Source organism: Panthera tigris, chromosome B1 (genome assembly GCF_018350195.1).
Source record: "Panthera tigris isolate Pti1 chromosome B1, P.tigris_Pti1_mat1.1, whole genome shotgun sequence".
NCBI lineage: Eukaryota > Metazoa > Chordata > Mammalia > Carnivora > Felidae > Panthera > Panthera tigris.
The window spans coordinates 24,819,005-24,842,487 of record NC_056663.1 but is presented as its reverse complement, the minus strand read 5'-3'; the positions used below and the strand labels follow the sequence as shown (position 1 = coordinate 24,842,487).

The 23,483-nt window shown below is 39.4% G+C and overlaps 1 protein-coding gene and 1 long non-coding RNA gene across 4 annotated transcripts in view; one reads left to right on the top strand and one right to left on the bottom strand.

The window, feature by feature from the left end:
* Nucleotides 1-13,520, bottom strand: part of DLC1 (DLC1 Rho GTPase activating protein) — a 560,457-nt gene extending 546,937 nt beyond the window's left edge. The window contains exon 1 of one of the 2 annotated variants that reach the window (XM_042983066.1): nt 13,436-13,520. The gene's annotated coding sequence lies outside the window, so the exon portion shown is untranslated. The remainder of the gene's footprint in view (nt 1-13,435) is intronic. The other variant, XM_042983079.1, reaches the window with a different exon arrangement.
* A 43-nt stretch (nt 13,521-13,563) lies between these two features.
* LOC122237851 lies at nt 13,564-23,384 on the top strand. Of its 2 annotated transcripts, XR_006216543.1 has the most exons (5): nt 13,564-13,648; nt 15,678-15,781; nt 16,445-16,518; nt 19,043-19,135; nt 23,137-23,384. It is a non-coding gene; the product is annotated as an uncharacterized LOC122237851 (long non-coding RNA). The 2 variants fall into 2 exon arrangements; XR_006216544.1 differs by lacking the exon at nt 19,043-19,135.
* The last annotated feature ends 99 nt before the right edge of the window (nt 23,385-23,483 follow it).

Genomic DNA, 23,483 nt, shown 5'->3' with positions numbered 1-23,483 from the left:
TGTCCTATGACCAATGAGCTCATGCAGTTCAGCTACGCAATCCTCAGGCTACACCAGAAAACCTAAAATCAGTCTTGGGGAGCCAGAGAGAAATACAATCTTAAAACAGACGTCTAACTTTTAATGCAAAAAAACAAAAATAGAACTGAACTAAAAGCTGGGTGAGTCCAAGAGTGGTCAAATCAATGACTGAAAATTCACTGAAGTCAAGTAAACCACTCACAGCTGGTCAATGTGGGCTCAGAGTGAGCATTCCATTTTGATCTTGCTGATTAGATAGAACCTACCTTTCTGTCAGTCTTTTAAGAGACAAATTATATAGACAGAGTTTACATACCTGGCACTTGAATCCAATAGGATTTTTTTGAGGAGGGTCTACTGCAAATAGATGCCTACTATTATAATTTTAATGAGATATTGCCATCTGGAGGTAATCTAGAGAACTGATCGACATTGGCAAGCCAAGATCTAGATTCAGGGTAGGCATTTCGAAGCCAGTCATTGTATTAAAGTAAATTTAAAAATATATGCTTTAAGGACATTATTGTACTGAACACACAGCAGGTAAGTTTTCTGTAAGTACTGCTACATACTCTTTACATTCACTATTAAAAAAGGGTTAAAAATACTTTTAAAATATTCTGGCCACATATACATTTTAAAATTTATTGTTTTCTTTCTTTTTAAAATATTCACTATTTCATTTGTGCTATTTTCTCCTAAGATTAGCCTATATCTAGGACAATCAACTTTGCATTTGTTAAGCAAAGATAAGTATTCATAGACCAATTGTCAATTACCCAGTTATTGGCTATGTTCCAAAAATTATTTAAGTGTTCGTGGGAGCACAGTTTTCTTCTGAAAGCCAGCTATTCTTTTTATTTTAAATTTTTTTAACGTTTTTATTTATTTTTGAGACAGGGAGAGACAGAGCATGAACAGGGGAGGGTCAGAGAGAGGGGGACACAGAATCCAAAGCAGGCTCCAGGCTCTGAGCTGTCAGCACAGAGCTCGATGTGGGGCTCGAACCCACAAACCGTGAGATCATGACCTGAGCCGAAGTCGGACACTCAAACAACTGAGCCACCCAGGCACCCCTGGAGCATCTTCTTAAGATGGCAGCTCTACCTTAATCTACAATAGTCTGGTTGATTTCATGTGATCAACTCAGTCTGCGGTCAAATGTTTGGATTCTTCAGGAGATGACTTCAGTGTATTTCTAAATTCTCAGCTTCTCATTCGATGTCCTTATTAAATATCTGATTCAACACTGGATTTCCTGATAGGAGTATCTCTTTCAACGAGCAAGAGAATGTCCATCTTAGCTTTTATAATTCCTTGATTCTCATTACCTGACCTGCTGCCTCAGCAGTTTGATGCCATGTATCCTACAAAAATTAATGGGATTTCTTTGAGCTCCAGGATCCTCTGCAGCTTGTCAGTTTTCATTATTTGTTCCATGACAAGGGCAGATGTGGCTCCGTTACTAGCAGGCAGAAGACACATGGGAAGAATGGCATTTGATCCCTACAGTGAGGGCAAAAAGAATCTCGCAAGCAAAATTACTAAACTCTTAGATCCCCACCACCCCCAACTCTCTAGGGCAGGGCAGACAGGCAAGGAGTTCTATGAGATAAAGTGCAGGACAGACAAGAAAGCTAAGACTTGACAGAGTGGAAGGATTTTGAGCATTGAGCATTGGCTGGTTATCTTGCAGGGATTGAATAGAACTTCATGGAAGAAAAATATCTTTATAGCAGAGAGGTGAAGGAAGGGTGGGAATAAAGAAACAGCCTAATGAGACTGTGCTAGTTTGGTGGGGGGCTTTCTTCCAACCAGCAATTTAGGGAATGAGCCCCTCAGGTCCAAGTAGACCTTTGTTTTCTGGTGGAAGAAGGGGAAAAATAGAATGGAGAAAACTCATCAGTTTCCTAAATGCTCAGAAGAGGCAAATGTCACTTCTACCTACATTCTACTGGTGAATAGAGAAAATATAAAGTATGAGAGGGATTTCATGCCACTGAGAAATAATTTCAGTGTTTTCATTGTGGTGTGAAAACTGTTCCCTTATAAACAACTCTAAATTATATTAAACCCACAGGATCAAATGTTTATTTTTCATAAATGTTCAGAAGGTTGATGCTTTTGGTTACGAACATTAGTTTAGGAATTAGTAACAATATACCTAAGCAACAAAAGCCCTCATTATTATTTCATGTTTATGAATCTGAAATATATGTAAAATAATAAGATGAAGTTACTTTTCAGTTTAAAACCCCAGAGACAACTCATCTGAAGATAAAATCTTCAACGCCACGTGATCTAGTCCTTACGTACATTGTCAACTTTTGTCTCTCTCTTGTCTCATCGATTATCACACTTTGGTCACACTACTTTCTTTTCTGTTTTTGGTCAATTCAAGAGGATTGCTCTGTCAGGACCTCTGCTGCTCTCTGTTCTCGTAATTCCTTTCCCTCAGTTCTGAGCAAGCCTTTTTCTCAACATTTAATTCAAATATCACCTACTCAAGAAGCCTTCTTAGCCACTCTACTCTATTTGGTTTCCACATGACCTTATCTCCTCTATTTATACCTTTATTGTCTGATTCCTATTGTCTGATTCCAGGTATTGTTTTCTGTTCACTGCTATTTCTTAAGCATGTAGAATATAGGTATCTGGCTTATGGTGGGCACTCGATAAATATTAGATTAAATGTGATATTCTCCTAATATCATAAATATTATATAGATTTTTTCCTTGGCTTGAAGATCCAAAGAAAAAGTTTTGGGTTAAAAAGGCTGAAGCACATTATTGTAGTATTTTTATCTTAGAGAAAAAAAGCCATTATGAAATGGAAACAAGTTAGGCACATGTTAGCATTAAGGGTGTATGTGCATGAAGGTGAACTTTTTGAAAGCCTATGATGTTCAGTGTTTATGTAAATTATCTAATTTAATTAAAGCAACTATGTGAGGAATGTATAATGATGATCATTTTCTGGACAAGGTATTTCTGACTCATTAAGCTTAATGGGTTTTCACTTTGTTCAGGGAATAAGTCAGTAGAACTGGAATCCAAACCCCAAGTCTCCAGGACCTTTCTACTGAAGCCTTTCCTTAGTCAATGTCCTCCATATTCAGAAAAACCTCTTCCCAATAGCATCATTTCCATGGAAAGCACAAACTGGTAAATTGATTTTGTCACTTAAAAATGAATCAGCTAATCTACCAAAACACCCAACTGAAGTAATTATTGGAGATATGGAATAATATAGTGAATTCTCCAGTCCCAACTTGGAAATGTAACACTTCAGAATAACCTGGAGTTTCCAAGAAATTTACACTAAGAAAGAGTGCCACCTTGTGGTAAGCTTTACAACAGGAAGGTTTTACAAAAGGTTGCTAATACATTTGTATTTTTCATCCATGTGCCTATCTTTGAAATTTGCAGACACAGAGAATAAAGTAACAGTCTATTAAAGACAGAAAGCAATACAGTCTTTGAATGCTGGTCATAATTAGAATCCCTTTGTACTTCAGAGCAAGAAAAATCCATCCTGTGCCTCAGTTTGTAGTCATTATTTTTCTGCTTTAACTTATGGGAATGTAAGGCGGACACTGTAGCTCTGTGCCTTATGTACTGTTTGGAAATGTTGGAATCTAAGGGGAACCTCAAAGAGAGGACTGGGATGAAAAGGAGAATGACAACTGACATGGAGGGTTGGCTCATTTCTTTTCTTTCCCAGATCTCGGAACATGGCACCAGCCTCATAACAAATAATAAGAATCAAGTTGCAAAGTGACTTTCTATTCATTGAAGCAAGCTTCAGGTTTTTCCTCAAATCCAACCAAGAACTAGTATTCAAGTTTGGAATTAGTCATGAGACGCTCAGTCTGATCTCCTCTTATAGAAACGAACACATTGGCATTTACCTAGTGATTTTTGTTTTTCCTTTCTTGAGAAGTTGGAATTATCTAATCAATTCTGACGGTCGCCTATTATTCCAAGTAAAATGCATCCAGGTCTGTGAAGATTATTTCCAAGAACGTAGGTAATATCGAGAGAGGGTACATTGGTATACCCAGAGAATCTCCACCTCAAGCTTCTTTGTCTGCACATTATTCTGGCTTGTGTTGTGGCTTCTAAACTCTGTGTATTTAGTGTCTCAAACCACTGGGTGACGGGATGGCACCATTTAACCTGCATTAAGGTGAGAGTAAAGTGGGTGGGTGACAGCCTATACTTAAAATTTCTGCTCTAAAGGAGGTAGTAAAAGGAATCAAGAAACATTTCACTTTGGAGCAGTTTATTCCCCCCCACAAAACTTAGCTAGTGTCAGTGTTAATTATTCCCGTCAGCTCCCTTGACTAAGTGAGTCTCGGGCACTTGGGGGTGGTAGACAGTGAAGAATCCCACTGGAGGCAGAGCTCTGGTGGCTGCCCAGGTGACATGAGCACACCTTCTGATTTGCACTGACAGATGAACTGATCACCCTCTTGGTGTCCTGAGACGTCTAACGCATTGTGAAGAAAACAAGCTAAGAACATCCCGGTCTACTAGAGACATGTGCTACCTAGTTTCAGTTGGTCCTTGGCTGAAGGAAGAGTTGATTTCTTCATTAGCAATTCGAGACACCGCCATGCCAGTTTGTCTGAAGTGATGCCCTTCAGACGGTTTAACAGAATATGTGCTCTGGGCTTGAGCTGGATGCCTCACAAGGGGGGTGACCCTTGTTGATTACAGGCTGGTAGGCATATGAAAACAAAACAAAACAAAACAAAACAAAACAAAAACAAGGATGAACAGGGGCTGAAAGAGGAAAAGAGCAAAGTGAAGTAAAAACACCCGCAAAACAAAGGAAACAAAAACCCAGAGGGACATTGCTGCTCCTGTGATTGAAGAGAAACCTGGGACAAGACAAGGCTGGAGAAACAAACAAGGGCCAGGTCACAGAGGCTGAGTGCTTTAATGCCAAAATACACAGGCACTTGTGTATTAGCTGGACTGAGATGCACATGTGCACACCTGCTGTGTGACAATCTCATTTAAGGCTCCCGATAACTCTGTGTCTGCAAAGTCTTAGTTTTGTAGATGCGATGCAGGATTTAAGAGGATTGAATTGATCCACCTCATGGGGCACCCCGGTGGCTCAGCTGGTTAAGCGTGTGACTTCAACTCAGGTCATGATCTCACTGTTCATGGGTTCGAGCCCTGCCTCTGGCTCTGTGCTGATAGTGCAGAGCCTGAGCCTGCTTTGGATTCTGTGTCTCTCTCTCTCCCCTCCCCCACTCAAGCTCTGTTTCTCTCTCTCTCTCTCAAAAAGCAAATAAACATTAAAAAAATTTTTAATTGGTCCACTTCACTGGAAAACGTGGCAAATCCTGTTGAAAAATCCAGTTCTACCTGCCCATTTTTAAGTGATTTTAACTTAAAATACCATATATATGTCTAACATTTTACACACGCACATACATTCACACACACACACACACACACACACGCACACACACACACATCACATATTCTCTACATAAAGACATTCAAGAATTGAAGCAATTATACTATTTCTGCGGGCTGTGGATACCAAGCTTGGCATGTAGGGAGTAGAGGTTGTAATCAGTGTTTGGGACCGATTCTTACACCACCCGAAAGTCTATTCAGTTGTACGTGCAGCTCCTTTTTCTCATTCCTTCAGTCCTTTCATTTTTTTTTGCCTCTTCCACCTTCATTACCTTTACCCTGTACTCCCTTCTTAAACTTTTTTAATGTTTATTCATTTTGAGAGAGAGAGAGAGAGAGAGAGAGAGAGAGAGAGAGAGAGAGAGAGAGAGAGAGAGAGAGACAGAACATGAACAGGGGAGGGGTAGAGAGAGAGAGGGGGACACAGAATCCGAAGCAGGCTCCAGGCTCTGAGCTGTCAGCACAGCACCTGACATGGGGCTCGAACCCATGAACCGTGAGATCGTGACCTAAGTCGAAGTTGGACGCTCAACCGACTGAGCCACCGAGGCGCCCCTAACCTGTCCTCCCTTCTGATGTCCCTTTATCTCTCCTTTTTTTCTTTTCTTTCCTCTTCTCTCAACCGGGTGAGATTTAATCTTGGTTGTACTAATGGCATACTAGTAAATGTATTTTCTCATCTTAAAAATGTCATCATGTATATAGTTCCCACGCACTGTGATGAGCAAGCAAAACCAACACGAAGACAATCATAGATCCAGCAAATGAACTGGTGGCTTGGGAACAGCTCAATATTTTGGAGTCAGAAGAGTCGCACTTGAGGCAGATTTTGGGACTAAGCCTTTGCAAAGCAGAACTTCGGTTTTCTCACCTGTATAATGAAGATATCTTTTGACTTTCTGACCTCATAGGGTCATTGCGAGGAGAGTGTAAGTGGAAATGATTTGTCACTAATTATGAGCCAGTAAAAACCACTACCACTTTCACTACCGGCACTCAGATCCTTTAGCTGATCCATGACCTACTGTTACGACCCTTCTGCAAAGCTTTTAAATTAACAAGTGTTAATTTAGATTATGTTAGGCTATTTTGCTCAAAATCACCCTTAAATCATGAAAGATCACATTTGTGAAGTTGTTTTTGTTTTGTTTTGTTTTGGTTTTGTTCTTACTTTGGAAAGGAGCCGGTCCTTTGACTTTCAAATAGTTTGGCATCCCCTTAGCCAATTCACATTTCCTAGCGTGTTGTCATATCGCCATCTGCTGGCACTTCAGGAGGCTGACACGGAAGACTTCAAGGACACGGGAATCTCCTCCCAAAGCCAAGAGCACACTGTACACACTGTATGTTAGCTAACTTGACAATACATTATATTTAAAAGGAAAAAAAGAAACGCTAAAAAAAGACTTAAGGGAGAGTGTCAAAATTGCATAAAGACAATAAAGACAGGCTGTTACGAGCTAGCTACAAATAACTGTCAGCTTTTGAAATAACGATTCGTTCTCTTCATATATCATGAAGCGAACCACTATGTAGTACTTAAAGCAATGAACTAACTCTGAAATGAAAGTAGTTTTAAGATTGGAAAATCTAAGAAACAAGATACAGAACACTATTATTACATTACTGTTGGAGCTCAAATGCAAAATATGTCTGCAAGTGTATGTATTTGCACAATTTTAATAGAAGATATTATACATGTTGTTATTTTAACTCTTAACACTGCTTTGGAGCAAAAGGCTTAGTGGAGGTAAAGGTCTATTATTTTTTAAATGTCTATATTGTTTGAATTTCTATCTTGTACTTATTTTATTTTATTTTATTTTATTTTATTTTATTTTATTTTATTATTCTAGAGAGAGTACATGGGCAGGGGAGAGGGACAGAGCAGAGATAAAGAGAATCTCAAGCAGGGTCCATACTCAGCACCACATGGGGCCCATGACCCTGGGTTCATGACCTGAGCCAACATCAAGAGTAGGACATTCAACCAACTGAGCCACCCAGGCGCCCCTATTTTATTTTTAACAAAATAATTGGGGCTATATGGATAGGATCCGAAGTCATTCCTTTCACTTTTATATTTGCCCGTATTTAAGAATTATGTTAGTAAGTGTATTTTTAAAGTATTATCAACTCCTTTCTTTATGCCCTTATCACATTTTGTCTATATTTATTTCATAGTACTTACATTAATTTGGTTTCGGCATAGTTACTCTTACAATATAACCTACATTTTCCAGAAAAAAAACATGACTTCAAATATTCTGGCCTTTTGTCCCCACCAATTGCTTGTGTAGGTTTTTAGTCTTTGAAGCCTCTTTCTTACAATTATAGTAGGTAGCTCGTAACAACAGGCTTTGCTACCAGCTATGTGTCCTTGGGGAATATTACGTAAGGCCTAGGTGCTTCAACTTATTTGTATAATGAAGATAACATTATCGATCTGAAAGGATATTTATGAAGCTTATAGATCATGAAACACATACAAAATACCCAGTATTCATAGTTATTAAGATTGCATGTGTGAGTGTTGTGTGTGTGAGTGTTGTGTTTCTCTCACTCTCCCTAGTTTGAAGTTTAAAGGCTCAGACGTGTCTTATCATCCTCAGCTCCTCAGGACTAGCAGAGTATGTTACATGATAATTGTATTAATGGAATTAATATAATAAATAATAAATAGAATGCATACATCTTACTAATAATATATATTTAAAAATACATATTATATTATTATATACTATATGTATATATAGTATATACTATATATACTATATGTATATATAGTATATACTATATATACTATATGTAATGTATATATAGTATATATATACATAGTATATAGTATATATGTATAGTATATATATGTATAGTATATATGTGTATATATATGTATATTTGTGTATATATATATATGTATATATGTGTATATATATGTGTGTATATATGTGTATAGTATATGTGTGTATATATAGTATATATATGTATAGTATATATGTATAGTATATATATGTATAGTATATATAGTATATATATACATAGTATATAGTATATATACATATACTATACATAGTATATACTATATGTATATATATATGTATATGTGTATATATACTATATGTATATATAGTATATACTATATGTATATATATATACTATATGTATATATGTATATATAAAATACATATTATATTATTATATACTAAATATTAACATATATTACTAACATATGCTAGTAATAATAACTGTTTCAATTAATTTCCTAAGAGTCTAAGGGAGAATTGCCAGAAAAATAAGATCTAAGTATTAAGAGAAACTGGGATGTGAAGGTGACCCTTTGCAAAATTTGAATTTTGGACCCCAGATATTTTTCCGAGTCCTCTTTTGACTAAGGTGTTTTATTTGCTCATTTGTGCATTTTTTTTTGCTACACAATTGTTATAATCCTTCCAACAGTGTATATATTATATATATATATAATATATATATAAACAGTGTATATATATATATATATATATATATAATCCTTCCAACAGTGTATATATATACCTATAAATGGAAAAGGGTAGTGCATGCATTAATTTATACCTGAATGTAAAAGTCTGCGTCAGTTTTAGATGTTCTAGTGTCACTAGGTATTATTATCTTCCAGAGCTATAGGGTAATGTGTGGATATACCACACTTCGCACATCCCTTCACCTGTACATTGACTTCTGGGTGGTTTCCCACTTTTAACTATGGTGTATCAGAGCATCTGTAGATGATCCAGAGTTACCCTTCCTGATTCATGTTACTACCACCACCCGGTTAATCACCCTTAAGATGCTACTAACTTGCTTGGGACATCTTTGATGACTCCCCACCACCAGGGTGTGACTCAGTAACTTTTTCAGATAGTATTTTTCTTCTCTTTGCTCTGTATAATTTTTGTCCCCATGACTAATTCCCTTATCTCCAGAAGGTGCCTTCGCCATGTGCTTTAGGAGACTTCATGTTATGGGGCCAAAATGAAGTTGCTAGGCAAGTTAAATGCTACCAACATCCAAGTCTTCAAAGTTTCTCAGTTGGTTAGGCCTCCAACTTTGACTCAGGTCCTGTTCTCATGGTCCATAAGTTGGAGTTCTGCATCGGGCTCAGCATCAAGTTCTGGGCTGACGGTGCGGAGCCTGCTTGGAATTCTCTCTCACTCTCTCTCTCCCCTCCCCTTCCAGGTGTGCTCTCTCAAAATAAATAAATAAATAAACCTAAAAAAAAAAATTCATACTCTCTGCCTCCCTAAAGTATAATTTAGGAATGTGTCTGGCTACATATAATTGAAAACTCATCCAAGGGCGCTTTAAACATAAGGGTGTGTTTTTCTCACACTATACCAAGTTCAGACGTCGATGGCTGGCACAGTTCAGCTGATCTGCAACGTCCACTCAGCAAAATTACTATCTCCACGTAAATCTTTTAAATATTATGATCACAGGGTGGGCCGTGATAGATACAGACACCAGGTCCGCGTTCAGAGCAAGAAGCAGAAAAGGCAGCTAGGCCACCTCCCTTTGTTTCTTTCTTAGGAAAGCAGAGGATGTACGTGAAATCTAGCAATTGCCACTTACATCTCATTGCCAAGAACTGTTTCGCTTGACCACATCGAACTGTGATTCTGGGAGGTGAGTATTCATCTCTGACACACTACCGTGGAAGTCAACCAGGAATGAGGGGGGTGGGATTGGGTGTGGTTCAGCTAATCTACAGGATCTGCCAGATGCTGAGATTCTCCAAGTGTAATTCCAAAGCCAGTATATGAGGCTCAAGCCTCATCTTATCTTCTATTTTATCTAACAGGATTCTTACTCCAGTTGGGATGCTTCACTGTTCTTCAGATGCTGCAGTAGTGTCCTTGTTTCTGCAGCCTGTGTCTGATCCCTCTCCTTGATATCCTTTCTCATGCATCACCACTTATCCTTGCTTCTTCAAGTCCTGCTTGCTACATGAAATCTCCACTGGCCTCTCTCACACTGATTTATATGTATCTATCCGTCTTTCTATCTATCATTTCAAAAAAAAATTTTTTTTAATGTTTATTTTTGAGACAGAGAGAGAGAGAGAGAGAGAGTGAGCGGGGAAGGGGCAGAGAGAAAGGGATACACAGAATCCTAAGCAGCTGTCAGCGCAGAGGCAGACGCAGGCCTCGAACTCATGAACCGCGAGATCATGACCTGAGCTGACGTCGGATGCTTAACCGACTGAGCCCCCCAGGCGCTCCTATCTATCATTTTTTAATTTTTATTTATTTTTTAGAGACAGAGAGGGACAGAGCATGGCTGGGGGTGGGGAGGGGCAGAGAGAGAGGGAGACACAGAATCTGAAGCAGGCTCCAGGCTCCAAGCTGTTAGCACAGAGCCCAACGTGGGGCCCAGCCCACGAACCATGACATCATGACCTGAGCTGAAGTCAGAAGTTTAACCAACTGAGCCACCCAGGCACCCCTGATTTTTATCTTTTTAAAATGTACCGGTAGGGTACCATATTAAATTAGTGATATTTACATAGCTTCTCAATTTTAGAGTGTGAATAATATCCGTATGATTTATAGAAAAAAAGAGAGATGAATTTGAAAATGAGCATTTCATCATTTGGAACAGGAAGTGCACAGGACTATTGGAAGTTCCTACTTTCGAAATAAGCCATACAGAGAAAGACAGATACCATATGTGTTCACTCTTACGTGGATCCTGAGAAACTTAACAGGAACCCATGGGGGAGGGGAAGGAAAAAAAAAAAAGAGAGGTTAGAGTGGGAGAGAGCCAACGCATAAGAGACTCTTAAAAACTGAGAACAAACTGAGGGTTGATGGGGGGGGGAGGGAGGGGAGGGTGGGTGATGGGTATTGAGGAGGGCACCTTTTGGGATGAGCACTGGGTATTGTATGGAAACCAATTTGAGAATAAATTTCATATATTAAAAAAAACCACTTATGACTATTTAAAAAAAAAAGAAGTTCCTACTTTCTACAGGAAGTCATGATTGTTACCTCCTAACAATATTTAAATCGATTTCCAAGGGACCTAGTAGGAAAGAGAATGAAGGTGCTTGCGTAAAAATTCTTACCCTATAATTCAGTGACTCTTGGTCATATAGAGGCTGAATGAATACGAAGATTTCCTGGATCTTTTCCTAAATGTAATGATCCATATTAGCCTTTAGGCCCTAAATCTTTACTTACATAAGGGTGTCAGGTGATTTTGAACCAGACAGTCTTCTGCTCACATTTTGAAAGTCGCCACCACAGAGAAGGTGGAACCATTAGAAAAGCCACAACCAATGGGGGAAAATGAGAACTACAGCCTTGTGATTGGAGGGCATAAGCATTAGCTATGACCGTCTGGAACTCTTTGTCAGGACAGTCCAATCATTGCAAAATAAGATCAGTTTGAGAAACAAAGAAGGAACTATGGACTCAAAAATAATTTTCCTTTGGCTATTATGTGTAGTAAAATATATAATTCTCACAATAGAGTGGGAATTCAGTCATTTTTATTTTTTTTTCAGAACATATTTATCAAATACATTTACCAAATTTCAAAAGGTGAATGTGGAGTTTCCTCTCAAGCACTATGGCAGAAAGGATGTTCAGAGAAACTGTTATACTACAGTGTTCCTAAAAATGCTGAACACAGGTATAAACAGACAAACCCCCCAAAACAAAAGCATAGGTGAGGAGGGCAGGAAACCAAGAGAATTCCTTACAGAACAGAAATGATAAGAAAGTACAAATTCTAACAGTTTTCTAAACATTGAGTTCAGAGGTCTAAAGTACAGCATAGTGACTACAGTTAACAATACTGCAGTGTCTACTTGAAATGCGCTAAGAGAGTAAATCTCAAGTGTTCTCACAACACACACACACACACACACACACACACACAAATGGTACCTAGACGGGGTGATGGATATGTTAACTAGCTTGACTCTGCGGTCATTTCATAATGTATACATGTATCAAAACATCAAATTTTATATCTTAAATATATCCAATTTCTATTTATCAATCACATCCCAGGAAGCTGAAAACGAAAAACAGAAGAAAGTAGCGTTAGCCTTGAAGAGACTTGTCAAACATTGGTGGCTTCATTGGGCTGCACAAATAAGACAGAGTAGTCAAATTTCATAACCCCTATATGGCCGGAACAAACTCAAGCTAGATTGCTTAGTGTTCCCGGCTTAGTCTGTTGGGGCTGCTCTAACAAAACACCACTGACTAAGTATTTCTCACAGCTGTGGAGGCTAGGAAGTCAGTCCAAGGTCAAGGTGTCAGCAGGGTCACCTTTTGATGAGGATTGTCTTTTTGGTTCATAGAGTCATCTTGCTAAATCCTCATATGAAGGATGGATCTTTCTAGAGCCTCTCTTATAGGGCACTAATCCCATTTATTAGGGATCTACCCTCGAAGCTTAAGCAACTCACAAAGGCCTCACCTACTAAGACTGTCAGAATTGGCATTAGGATTTCAACATGTGAATTTGGGTGGGGGGAGGGTGGGATGGGGACACAAATATTCAAACCACAGCATCTTGACCCCGGCCTCTCAAAATTCATGTCCTTTTCACATGTAAAATACGTTCATTCCATCTGGATAGCGCCCCAAATCTTAACTTGTTCCAGGATCAACTTAAAAGTCTTCATCCAGTCTCATCCACATATCATCGAAAGCAAGTATGAGGGAGACTCAAGATACCATTCATCCTAAGGCAAATTGCCTGGATGCCTGAAACCCTTTATATACCACGTATTTTCCTATACATACGTGCCTAAGATAAAGTTGAAATTTTTTTAATGGTTTTATTTTTGAGAGAGAGAGAGAGACGGAATGCCAGTGGGGGAGGGGCAGAGAGACCCAAGATAAAGTTTAGTTTAAAAATTAACCCCAGTAAGATATTAACGATATTAGTAAAATTGTACAATAAATTATTGTGCTGTACTCACCCTCCCTCTTGCGATGCCCTGAGATGATGAAATGCAGAATGAAGAGATGAAGTGAAGTGAATGACACATTGTGACGTAGCGTTAGGAGACTCTTGACCTTCTGATCATTTATTTGTCAGAAGGAGGAGCACTGTTTCCAGGTGCATGCAGCTCCGAAACGGCGGAGCAAAGCGGAGACAGCGAAGCCACTCAGAAGGGGGATGGCAGCAACAGGTCTAAAGGGAGACCAAAACCTAACAAGGCAAACAACGCTAAATCCCCCTTGGCTCCGTGCCCCACATTGCAGCTGAGCCCCCAGAATTGCAGTTGGCTGGAATCGCAGGCCAACAGATCTACCAATGTGGGTGGGGTTCATGGCGACCGTGCCCTGCTCCCATGGCCCCGGTGGGCAATACCCCACGGGGGGGGGCTCTGCAATCGTCTTGCCCCCAAAGCAGGTCTCTGCCTGGGTGGAGGCTCTCAAGGACACTTTGAAATCCAGGTGGAGGCAGTTGTACCTTCAGGGCTCTTGGGCTCCACAGGCTGGTGGAGAAGGCGCCCCCCGGAGGTGCAGCCACATCGTGGGTGTCGAGCCCCGGGCAGTTGAGGATTTTTGCGCCACAATTGAAATTCTGGAGCTGAACCCAGGATGTGAGGTGGCCCTGGACAGTAGAGGTTCTTCCTTTGCCTTTTTTTTTTTTTTTCCCCCTGCAGGTGCCTTCTACTCTTCTCTACAGATGGGTAGTGTGAGGGCCAGCCCAGAAGATCTCTGAAATGCCTTCAGGGTCATGCTTTCATTGCCTTAGAAAGTAGGTTTTGGCTTGTTTAGATCAACATCTAAACCAATCTCCCCACCATCTTGATGAATAACTCCTAGTTTCCATTGAGATGGTGGATGTGCACCAGTCTCTATCCAATTTGGCCACAACCCTTGTGTTCTCTGATGAGCGTGGTTTCTTCTTCCAATATGGATAGGCTGAGAATTTTCCAAATATTTAAGTGCTGTTTCCTTTTTGATTAACCACTCTGTCCCCAAATCATTTCTTTCTTCTTAAATTTGACCGTAAACGTTCAAAAGAAGCCAAGCTGTTCCTTCAACACTGTGCTTGGAAGTAGTTTCAGCCAGATATCCAATTTCATTACTCACAGTTCTACCTTTCCCCAAACACAAGGACACGGCACAATTCAGCCAAGCTCCTTGTCACTTGATAACAAGGGTCGTCTTTCTTCCAGTTGCCAATAACATGTTCCTTCCTGCCATCTGAGACCTCATCAAAATAGCCCTTACCATTACTATTTCCCCCCGACATCTTTTTCATGAGCACTTAGATGTTCTCTTATAGATTGAGGCTTTCTCTACAGCTCTCCTTTTCTGAGCCCTCCCCAGCTTTGCCTTTAAGAGTTCATTCAAAGCAGCATAGGCTTTTCCAAACATGCCTCTTCGGGCGCTGCCCATAATAGAGTGCCAAAGCCACTTGTACATTTTTAGGTATTTGTGATAGCAGCAACCACACTCTTGGCACCAATTTTCTTAGTCTGTCCGAGCTGCTATAGCAAAATACCCCAGACTGGGGGACTTCTAATAAACAGCAGAAATTTATGACTCACAGTTCTGGAAGCTGGATGTCTGAGATCAGGGCGCTGGCATGAGTGGGTGAAGGCCATCTTCCAGGTCACAGACTTACCATTGTATCTTCACATGGCACCAGGAGGCAAGGTATCTCTTTGGAGCCTCTTTAATAAGGCACTCATCCCATTTATGAAAGCTCTACCCTCCGGACTTAAACACCTTCCAAACCAAAGGCCCCATCTACTAATCCCAACACCTTTGGGGGTTAAAACTTCAGCATAAAAATTTGGGGGGGATATAAATATTCAGGCCATAGAAGTTCTCCCCCCCTCCCCCCCAAAAAAGGTTGATTGTCACCTAGGTAAACAAGGGCAAACTTAATCTGGAAGAAAGGAATTTAAATGCAGGCTCAAACGACTCCTACAGTTAATATTTCAAGGAACACAAGCCACAATAAAAAAAAACCAAACAAACCCACAAGCATGAGAGAGTCAGGAGAAACTCCACCCTTGTTGCCTGTGCCAGGCTGACTTGTAAGGACTATGTTCCATGCCCTCTGCTTTTAGCTGGAGCCAGTCAGGGTGGAGACTTGACAGAAGATGGTGGAGGTGGGGGAAGAAGAAAGATGGAAAGGTAGTTAATCATCTGATTTCTCTCTGCACAGTGACTCATTCCAGTTTTATTCTTCCACAGAAAGTCATTGCTTATCACAAGGCAGACTGCAATATACAGATGTCTCTCCAAGGGTTGGAACCTCCCTCCATCTCCTTGTTCCTTAGGACCTAGGATGTTAACAGGTTTGCTACTGCTTAGATTTGGTTGCTGTGTGTACCCTGGTCTGCCTTCATCTGTCCAGCTTTCAAATGGACACTTTATATACAGCCTCATTCTCTTTGAATTTTTCTAATTTGAGTGGGCCATTTATTTCTTGTTTTCCATGGAACAGAGAACTGGAAGATAGAAACAAGTTGATATGGGTATAATCTTAATTCCATGAGTCAATGATGAGAGAAAAATGACGGAAAATATATAATATGTAAAAACACAAACATAAAAACTGATGAATATCCAGTACTTATTAAAGATACTAAGCCTTGGATATGGGAGGAAAAATGTACACCAAATAAAATAAAGATAAACTCCATCTATGTAAAACAGATACTGCAGAAAAAGAATTAAAGATCTTGAAAGCTGTCAGAATGAAAAGTGGGTGACACATAAATGAGTGGTAGTTAAACCGATGCCTTTTCAATAGCAAACAAAGAAGCCAGAGGCTGTAGAATAATATTTAAAAGATTGAGGGAAAATATCAATCTAGAATTATAGACTTGGGAAAAATGTTTCAATGAATGAGGGTAAAATAAAGACAGTTCCAGATAAATAAAAACTGAGAAAGTTTATGACCAAGAGACTCTACTGAAGGATTTTTTTTTTTTTTTTAACAAATGTGGTCTGGGAAGGAGACAAATGATCCCCTGAAGGAAGTTCTGGGAAGCAAGAAAAATGCCAAGCTCTGAAAATGGTAGACCTGTGGGTAAGCCTAAAGAAATAACTATATAAATCGATAATAACACCTCTAATTGGTGGAGTTGAAAAAAGATTTTAAATCTTGAATAGCATGAGGTATCATTTGGAGGGTATATATTGCAGCGTACCAAGTAAACCTCCACTTGTTTGTTGTAAGAATTGCCGTGGGTGGTTATGAGTTTGTACACTAAGGCTCAGCTTGTATTTCCATAGTAGAGATTTACAGCAATTGCCTGGGAGTAATTCAGGGGGAAAAAAAAAAATCTCCGGCAATTTGCTGCATCCAGAGAAGTGCTTGGCATGTTGCTGACTTTCCTCTTTCAGCCCCCTAAAGCAAATTGCCACCATATCTTGCCTTCAGACAGGAAAGTGCAAGCCCCTAATGGGCCGAGATACTGAGGAGGTACCTTACCCTGACTACTTGGGAGGGGTCTCCAGAGGAGCTTCTCTTCCCAATTATACATCCTTTCTTTCCAGAGAGGCAGCTGGAAGGTGAGGTAACTTATAAATTGGAGAAAAGGTTCATCTGGGAATGGCCAGCCTGATAATCACTAAGGACGGAATTACCAGCCAGACCAAGCATTCCCTTACACCACTTCAGGGTTTTCTTTAATGACAGTAGATTTCTCTTTATGTTTTATGCAGTTCTGTACCACGGCAGACTACATGTAATGGACAAAAAAAAAAAAAAAAAAGGCCATGGAATCTACTTTTTTATTTGCTGCTTTGGTTGTGGCCCACTCTGGAAAGTACAACGGATTCTGTTCCTTTGCAAGCCTGGGCCAGTCCAGGGAGTCAATTTGGTTTCATTTTGGCTTGAATGCTTCCTATGGACAGGGTCTGATTTCTTCCAATAACCGTTTTGGCTCCTGCCCAAGAACTGGCTGGCTCTTCACTTACCTTGTTATTTCTTAATGCTCTATTAAGCCCCAAATTCAAAGCCCAGACTTTTACTTTCTGTCCTACAGAAATAACTGACTTTGGGCCCCCTGTTTCAAGGGCAATATAAGCAGTTTAATAACCTAGAAAGGTTTTCATCATCTCTTTCACTCAACATTTTACCATTACCCATGGGATCCAGAAAATAAAGAGACTGCTTTTCACATTGATTTGCTTTGCTCAGAGCAGAATTTTCAGTCTTTGGTCTCACTTCAGAGACAAGTATAGGTCCTGATGCATCCAATCGCATCCAGGAAAACTAAGAGCTCTCAGTTAACCTCATGAGAAGTTCCAGAGGTATGTGGCACTTTGGTGGACTCAGGTGAATCTACTAAATACAATCTTTCAGGCTGCCTATCGGCTGCTTATCAGCATCAGGCTCTGACATGAAAAGAATTTGGCCTCTAAAAATACTAATTTGTATTTCTCAAAGGCACTTGACTCTAAGACCTGAATTCTTTGCAAAGCAGGATTTCTATCGAACAATGCAGAGGAAAAATAACTTTCCTAATACAAGTTTCCAAAAACAATGCAGCATTGAGGTTGAGGGCTTTCAAGGTCCTTCATTTTTGGAATTAACAAATTAAACAAATTTCTATGGAGAAGATAAAATATGGATAAGGGCTCAGATGCCCTCCAGCTGGCAAGGAGGAAATTCTTTTTCAGCTTTGTTGATGTCACAGTTATCCTTTTAATTAGTGAAATTCAGTTCATAGATCTCTGCTTTGTGAGTTCACTTAGATTTCTATATTCCACATAAGGCACTGAAGGAATTGTATATTTTGTAAACCTGAAATATCTGCCCATACAGGCAACAAATGTTCCTTTTTATGTGCAAATAGAGAGATCCATATTTGTTTAAAAAGCAAAGTTGTTACATTTTAAACACATTTTCTAGTTTGGAAATACCTTTCCTCCGGACAGCAAAGTACGCAAAAAATATACATGTACAGTTTGATAAATTCTCATGAAGTGAAAAGCTATGTAACCACTACCCGAGTCAAAATAGAATGTTGACAACAGTCTAGAAGCACTTCCCAAATATTAAACCCCTTTTCTTTCTAAATGTAGTCACCAACTTGACTTCTAAAATGACGGTTTAGTTTCCCCTGCCTTGGAAATATATTTAATTGGAGTTATTATGCATATATATACGTGTATGTAGATATGTATATTTCTGTTGGTATTATACCTAGAAGAAGATTGTAGGATTTTTGAGTTCCATGTCTGTTCAGACTTGCAGTGAATAAAATGCTCTTTTTATTTACTTATTTAAAATATTTTTTAAATGTTTATTTATTTTTGAGAGAGGGAGAGACAGAGTGTGACTGGGGGAGGGGTAGAGGGAGAGGGAGCCACAGAATCCGAAGCAGGCTCCAGGCTCCACGTTGTCAGCACAGAGCCAGACGCGGGGCTCAAACTCACGAACCATGAGATCATGACCTGAGCCAAAGTCAGAGGCTTAACTGACTGAGCCACCCAGGCGCCCCTAAAATGCTCTTTTTAAATGGCTGCACCCAGTCAGTCTCCTGCAAGGGGCATTGATTCCGTTTCTTCATGCTGTTAGTGATTGGTGATGTCGTTCTTTTCAGTTTTAGCCATGCTGGTGCATATGTAGTGATGTCTCATGGAAACTGGAATTGGAATCTTCCGGATGAGTATAAAGTTTGAGCACATTTTCAGTTGTGAGTCTCTTCTTTGTCCCTCTTGCCCATTTCGTATCGTGATGGCTATCCATTTTCTTATTGATTTACATGAGTTTTTTTTAAACATACCTCATTTGAGGCTTTTCTTGGTTATTTGTGTAGCATGATGCATTTTGTACGATATATATTGATGAACAGATGTTCTTAATTTTAATGTGGTTCATGTCTCGGATTTCTTCCTTTAAGGATAATGCTTTTTGCATATATATTTTAAAATGTCTCCCTATATCAAGGCAATGGAGATAGTTTCCTGTATTATCTTCTGGAAGCTTTATTGTACTGCTTTTCTTACTGAGAGCTACAGTTCATCCGGAGTTACTTTTTGTAAGATTTGATGTGCGAGTTTTGTTTTTTTCACATGGATATACAGATTACAGAAGTCCCCAGGTTTCCTCTCAAGATTCTCAGACATTGACACCACATATCCATCCTCTGTTATTTCTTCTGCATTAAAATACAACACCCGTATTTTACAAGTTAGCATTTAGTGCACATTTATTATTTAACTGGTCAGACTTCAGCAAAACTTTTGTTTTACAGAGGAAATGGATATGAAAAGAGTACTGAGGAATAACAAATTCTCTCTGCTTAACTAGATTTTCTTTTAAAAAAAATTTTTTTTTAATGTTTATTTATTTTTGAGACAGAGACAGAGTGTGAGCAGGGGACAGGCAGAGAGATAGAGAGGAAGACACAGAATCCGAAGCAGGCTCTAGGCTCCGAGCTGTCATTACAGAGCCCGATGCGGGGCTCAAACCCATGAACTGTGAGATCATGACCTGAGCTGAAGTCGGATGCTTAACCGACTGAGCCACCCAGGCGCCCCTTAACTAGATTTTCTTTAGAGAAGGCCGCATGAGTGCACATGGATTAGCAAATCAACATCAGCTTTGTGCTGTAAAATAAATCCATTAATAAATCTATTATTGGATTTATATGGGTATTTAGATTCTTTTTCAAAAGACATTTTTCCATTTCTAGAAGTAACCTTTTTATATTTTTGAATTACGTTACTTCAATCAATAGCAATCTTTACTTACAGCATAAATGAATTACTGAAATTACCCCTTTATAATTAAAATCATTTTTTATGCTTGAAAATGATTAAAATCGCTTGTCAATCACATTGCTCTAATCAACTGCATGGGCTACACATAGAGGATTGTCTATACCTTTTTTTTTAAATTTTTTTTTTAATGTTTTATTTATTCTTGAGAGAGAGACAGAGACAGAGCATGAGCGAGGAAGGGGCAGAGAGAGTGGGAGACACAGAATCTGAAGCAGGCTCCAGGCTCCGAGCTGTCAGCACAGAGCCCGATGTGGGGCTTGAACTCACAAGCCGTGAGATCATGACCCGAGCTGAAGTCGGATGCTCAACCGACTGAGCCACCCAGGCACCCCTGTCTATACCTTTTTAAAAAAAGAATAAAAAATATTTGTTTTACATGGATTGAATAGTAATTTCGGTTAGTGTCTCCAGCCAGTATTCGATACACATATAATGTCCAAAATACCTGGGCACCAGGGTGGCTCAACTGGTTAAGTGACTGACTCTTGATATCAGTTCAGGTCCTGACCTTGCGGTTCACGAGATGCAGACCCACATCAGGCTGTCGGGCTCTGAGAGCTGAAGACTGCTTGAGATTCTCTCTCTGCCCCTCCCCTACTCGTGTGCACGCTCTCTCTCTCTCTTTCTCAAAATAAACAAATAAACTTAAAAAAACCAAAAAACAAAATGCTTTAATTCCAACAGTTAAATTCATTGTATTCATTGTTTATTAATTTGATAAATGTCAGGGTGAGAGCAAATTTATGGTACTATAGGTAAGAAGAATGCATTAAATGGAACTAATATTAAAACCTGTCATCAGTTATCAAATCTCAAATATTTATGTCTCAACCTTGTAATGCAACCCAAGTGGAAAGTTAATAATTGTATTTATATGTATTTTGATTTATTACATATGAAAGTATAATTACAAAACGTGACTAATTCTAACGTGAAATAATAATTAAGTCGTAGTTAATTAAAACAATGATAGTTGAAATTTAAGGATTGCAAGAATAAAAGTGAAATGAGCTTGGGCAGAGCTTTTTAAAAGAAGCATTATTAATGGGGGCACCCGGGTACCTCAGTGGGTTAAGTGTCCAACTTTCGATCTTGACTCAGATCATGATCTCACAGTTCATGAGTTCCAGCTACGTGCGTGTGCCTGCACTGATAGCACGGAGCCTGCTTGGAATTCTGTCTTTCTCAGTCTCTCTCCCTCCCCCTCCCCCACTCTCTCTGTCTCTCAAAATAAATAAATATGAAAAAAAAATTAAAAAGCATTATTAATGGCATCTTTATGGGTCCATTATCTTCTTTTCGGTATAAACTGGAAAAATCAAATAATTTGAAATGTATATTTTTAAAACTTACTGTATTTCTTTTGTTCAACATGATGACGGTTTATTAAAACCTTTTTCCTCAGTCTTGTCCCTTTTTTCTATGCGTAGTTGATAGTTGACTTGTTTTCCTCAAATTTCAATGTGTCTAAAATTAGGCATATGATATTTCCCTCCAGATGGATACTCTTCTTCCCATTCCTATCTCTGTGTGATTTGAAAGTTTAGACCTACTTTGACTTCTCATCCCTTTCATTCACTCATTTGCTAAAGATCACTGTGTCTCACTGTGTCTTATCATGTCTTCTTGGCTGTCCTCATTGTCTTCATCAACTCACCTGAATCCTGACACTGATATCCTAATGGTTTCTCTGCTCTTACTCCGTCTTTTTCAGTCCATCTTTTACACTACCAAAAAATTTAGTTTTATTTTATTTATTGATTAAAAAAATTTTTTTAATGTGTATTTTTGGGAGAGAGAGATTGACAGAGTGTGAGCAGGGGAGGGGCAGAGAGAGAGGGAGACACAGAATCCCAAGCAGGCTCCAGGCTCTGAGCTGTCAGCACCAGAGCCTGTCGTGGGGTTCGAACTCACAGACCTGGAGGTCACGACCTGAGCCGAAGTCAGACGCTCAACCAACTGAGCCACTCAGGCGCTCCCAAAAATTTAGTTTTAAAACTATGTAGTTTGAATAAGACCGTGCTGAGAGTAAAATCTTCAAATAGTTAGATTCTGCACATGACTTCAGGGGTTTTGCTAGATCTATCCCTACTCCCCCATATAGAATCGCATCAGTGCATTCTTTTTTTTTTTCCTCAACAGTCTTTGACATTTGAATTCACTCTCGCACCACCTTCGCAAATGAACACTTTGTCCTACTTGCAAGGTCCCACACCGTACTCTTCAACTCCAGTCTAAGTTTAGTTCTAAGGGCGGATTTCTGCTGCTTAAACCTTTATTTTATGGAGGAGATAATGAGAGAAGAGAAAGAGAGAAACACGGGAAAGGATTCACAGAGTAGGTGACTCTCCTCTTCACTGCATTGGCCGTCCATTTTCTACCACATTTAATCTTGTCAGTCTCCAAATTTAGGACCTGTGTGTATAGTCAGATAAAATGACTCCCTTACTATACAAATGAGGTATTAATAGCATTCACAAATGGAGCACATGTGTTCTGAGAGCTACTCAAGAAATTTCTAAGGGGTTCCATGTCTAGAGTGATTAACGTGATAAATTATTCAGATCTCAAAAAAGGTAAGACTTGCCCTATCTGGGCTTCTGACATAGTGTCTGTAGCTGCCAAGTTTCCTCCTCGGGACCATGCCCATCCCAGGGTTGACAAGATGTTTAGCTTCAGATTCTCCATGTGTTTAGCTCCGGCTGTTGCCTGACCTGAATTGCAGCTCAGGGTCCCTCTTTGCCCAGTCTGGTTTTCTCTCTGTGTCTGTCTCTGTCTCTCTTTTTCTGTATCTCAGAGCAAAGTAAGGAAAACGTCATTAAAAAACAGGAAGAGAGACGAAGTTTCTTATTTCTTCTAGTAAGTAAACTCATGTCAAGGTTCCATGAATTACCTATTTTATTTATCCTAGAGACTTCACGATTTGCAAAAAATCAGCATGATGCAAGACACCCACCTGTTACGAGCTCCCCCCTGCATGTTTGCCATTCCCAGGGTCAGGAGCACTTGGTGAGACTTTGGATCTCCATTGCAGACTTCAAATGATTTCGAGAGACAGGAAAAGGAGGCGTTCCATGTTAATTCTGACAGATCAGTGTTATTCCTTCAGATGGAAGCAACATAGACTAGAAATAAATCAGTTTTATTCTTGAAAATTTACTTAGTCTCTGGACATATGTTTTCCATTAACTTTTCTAAGAGGACATATTTTTTCCATTAACTTTTCTAAGAGGTTACTGCAGACATTAAACCCACGTT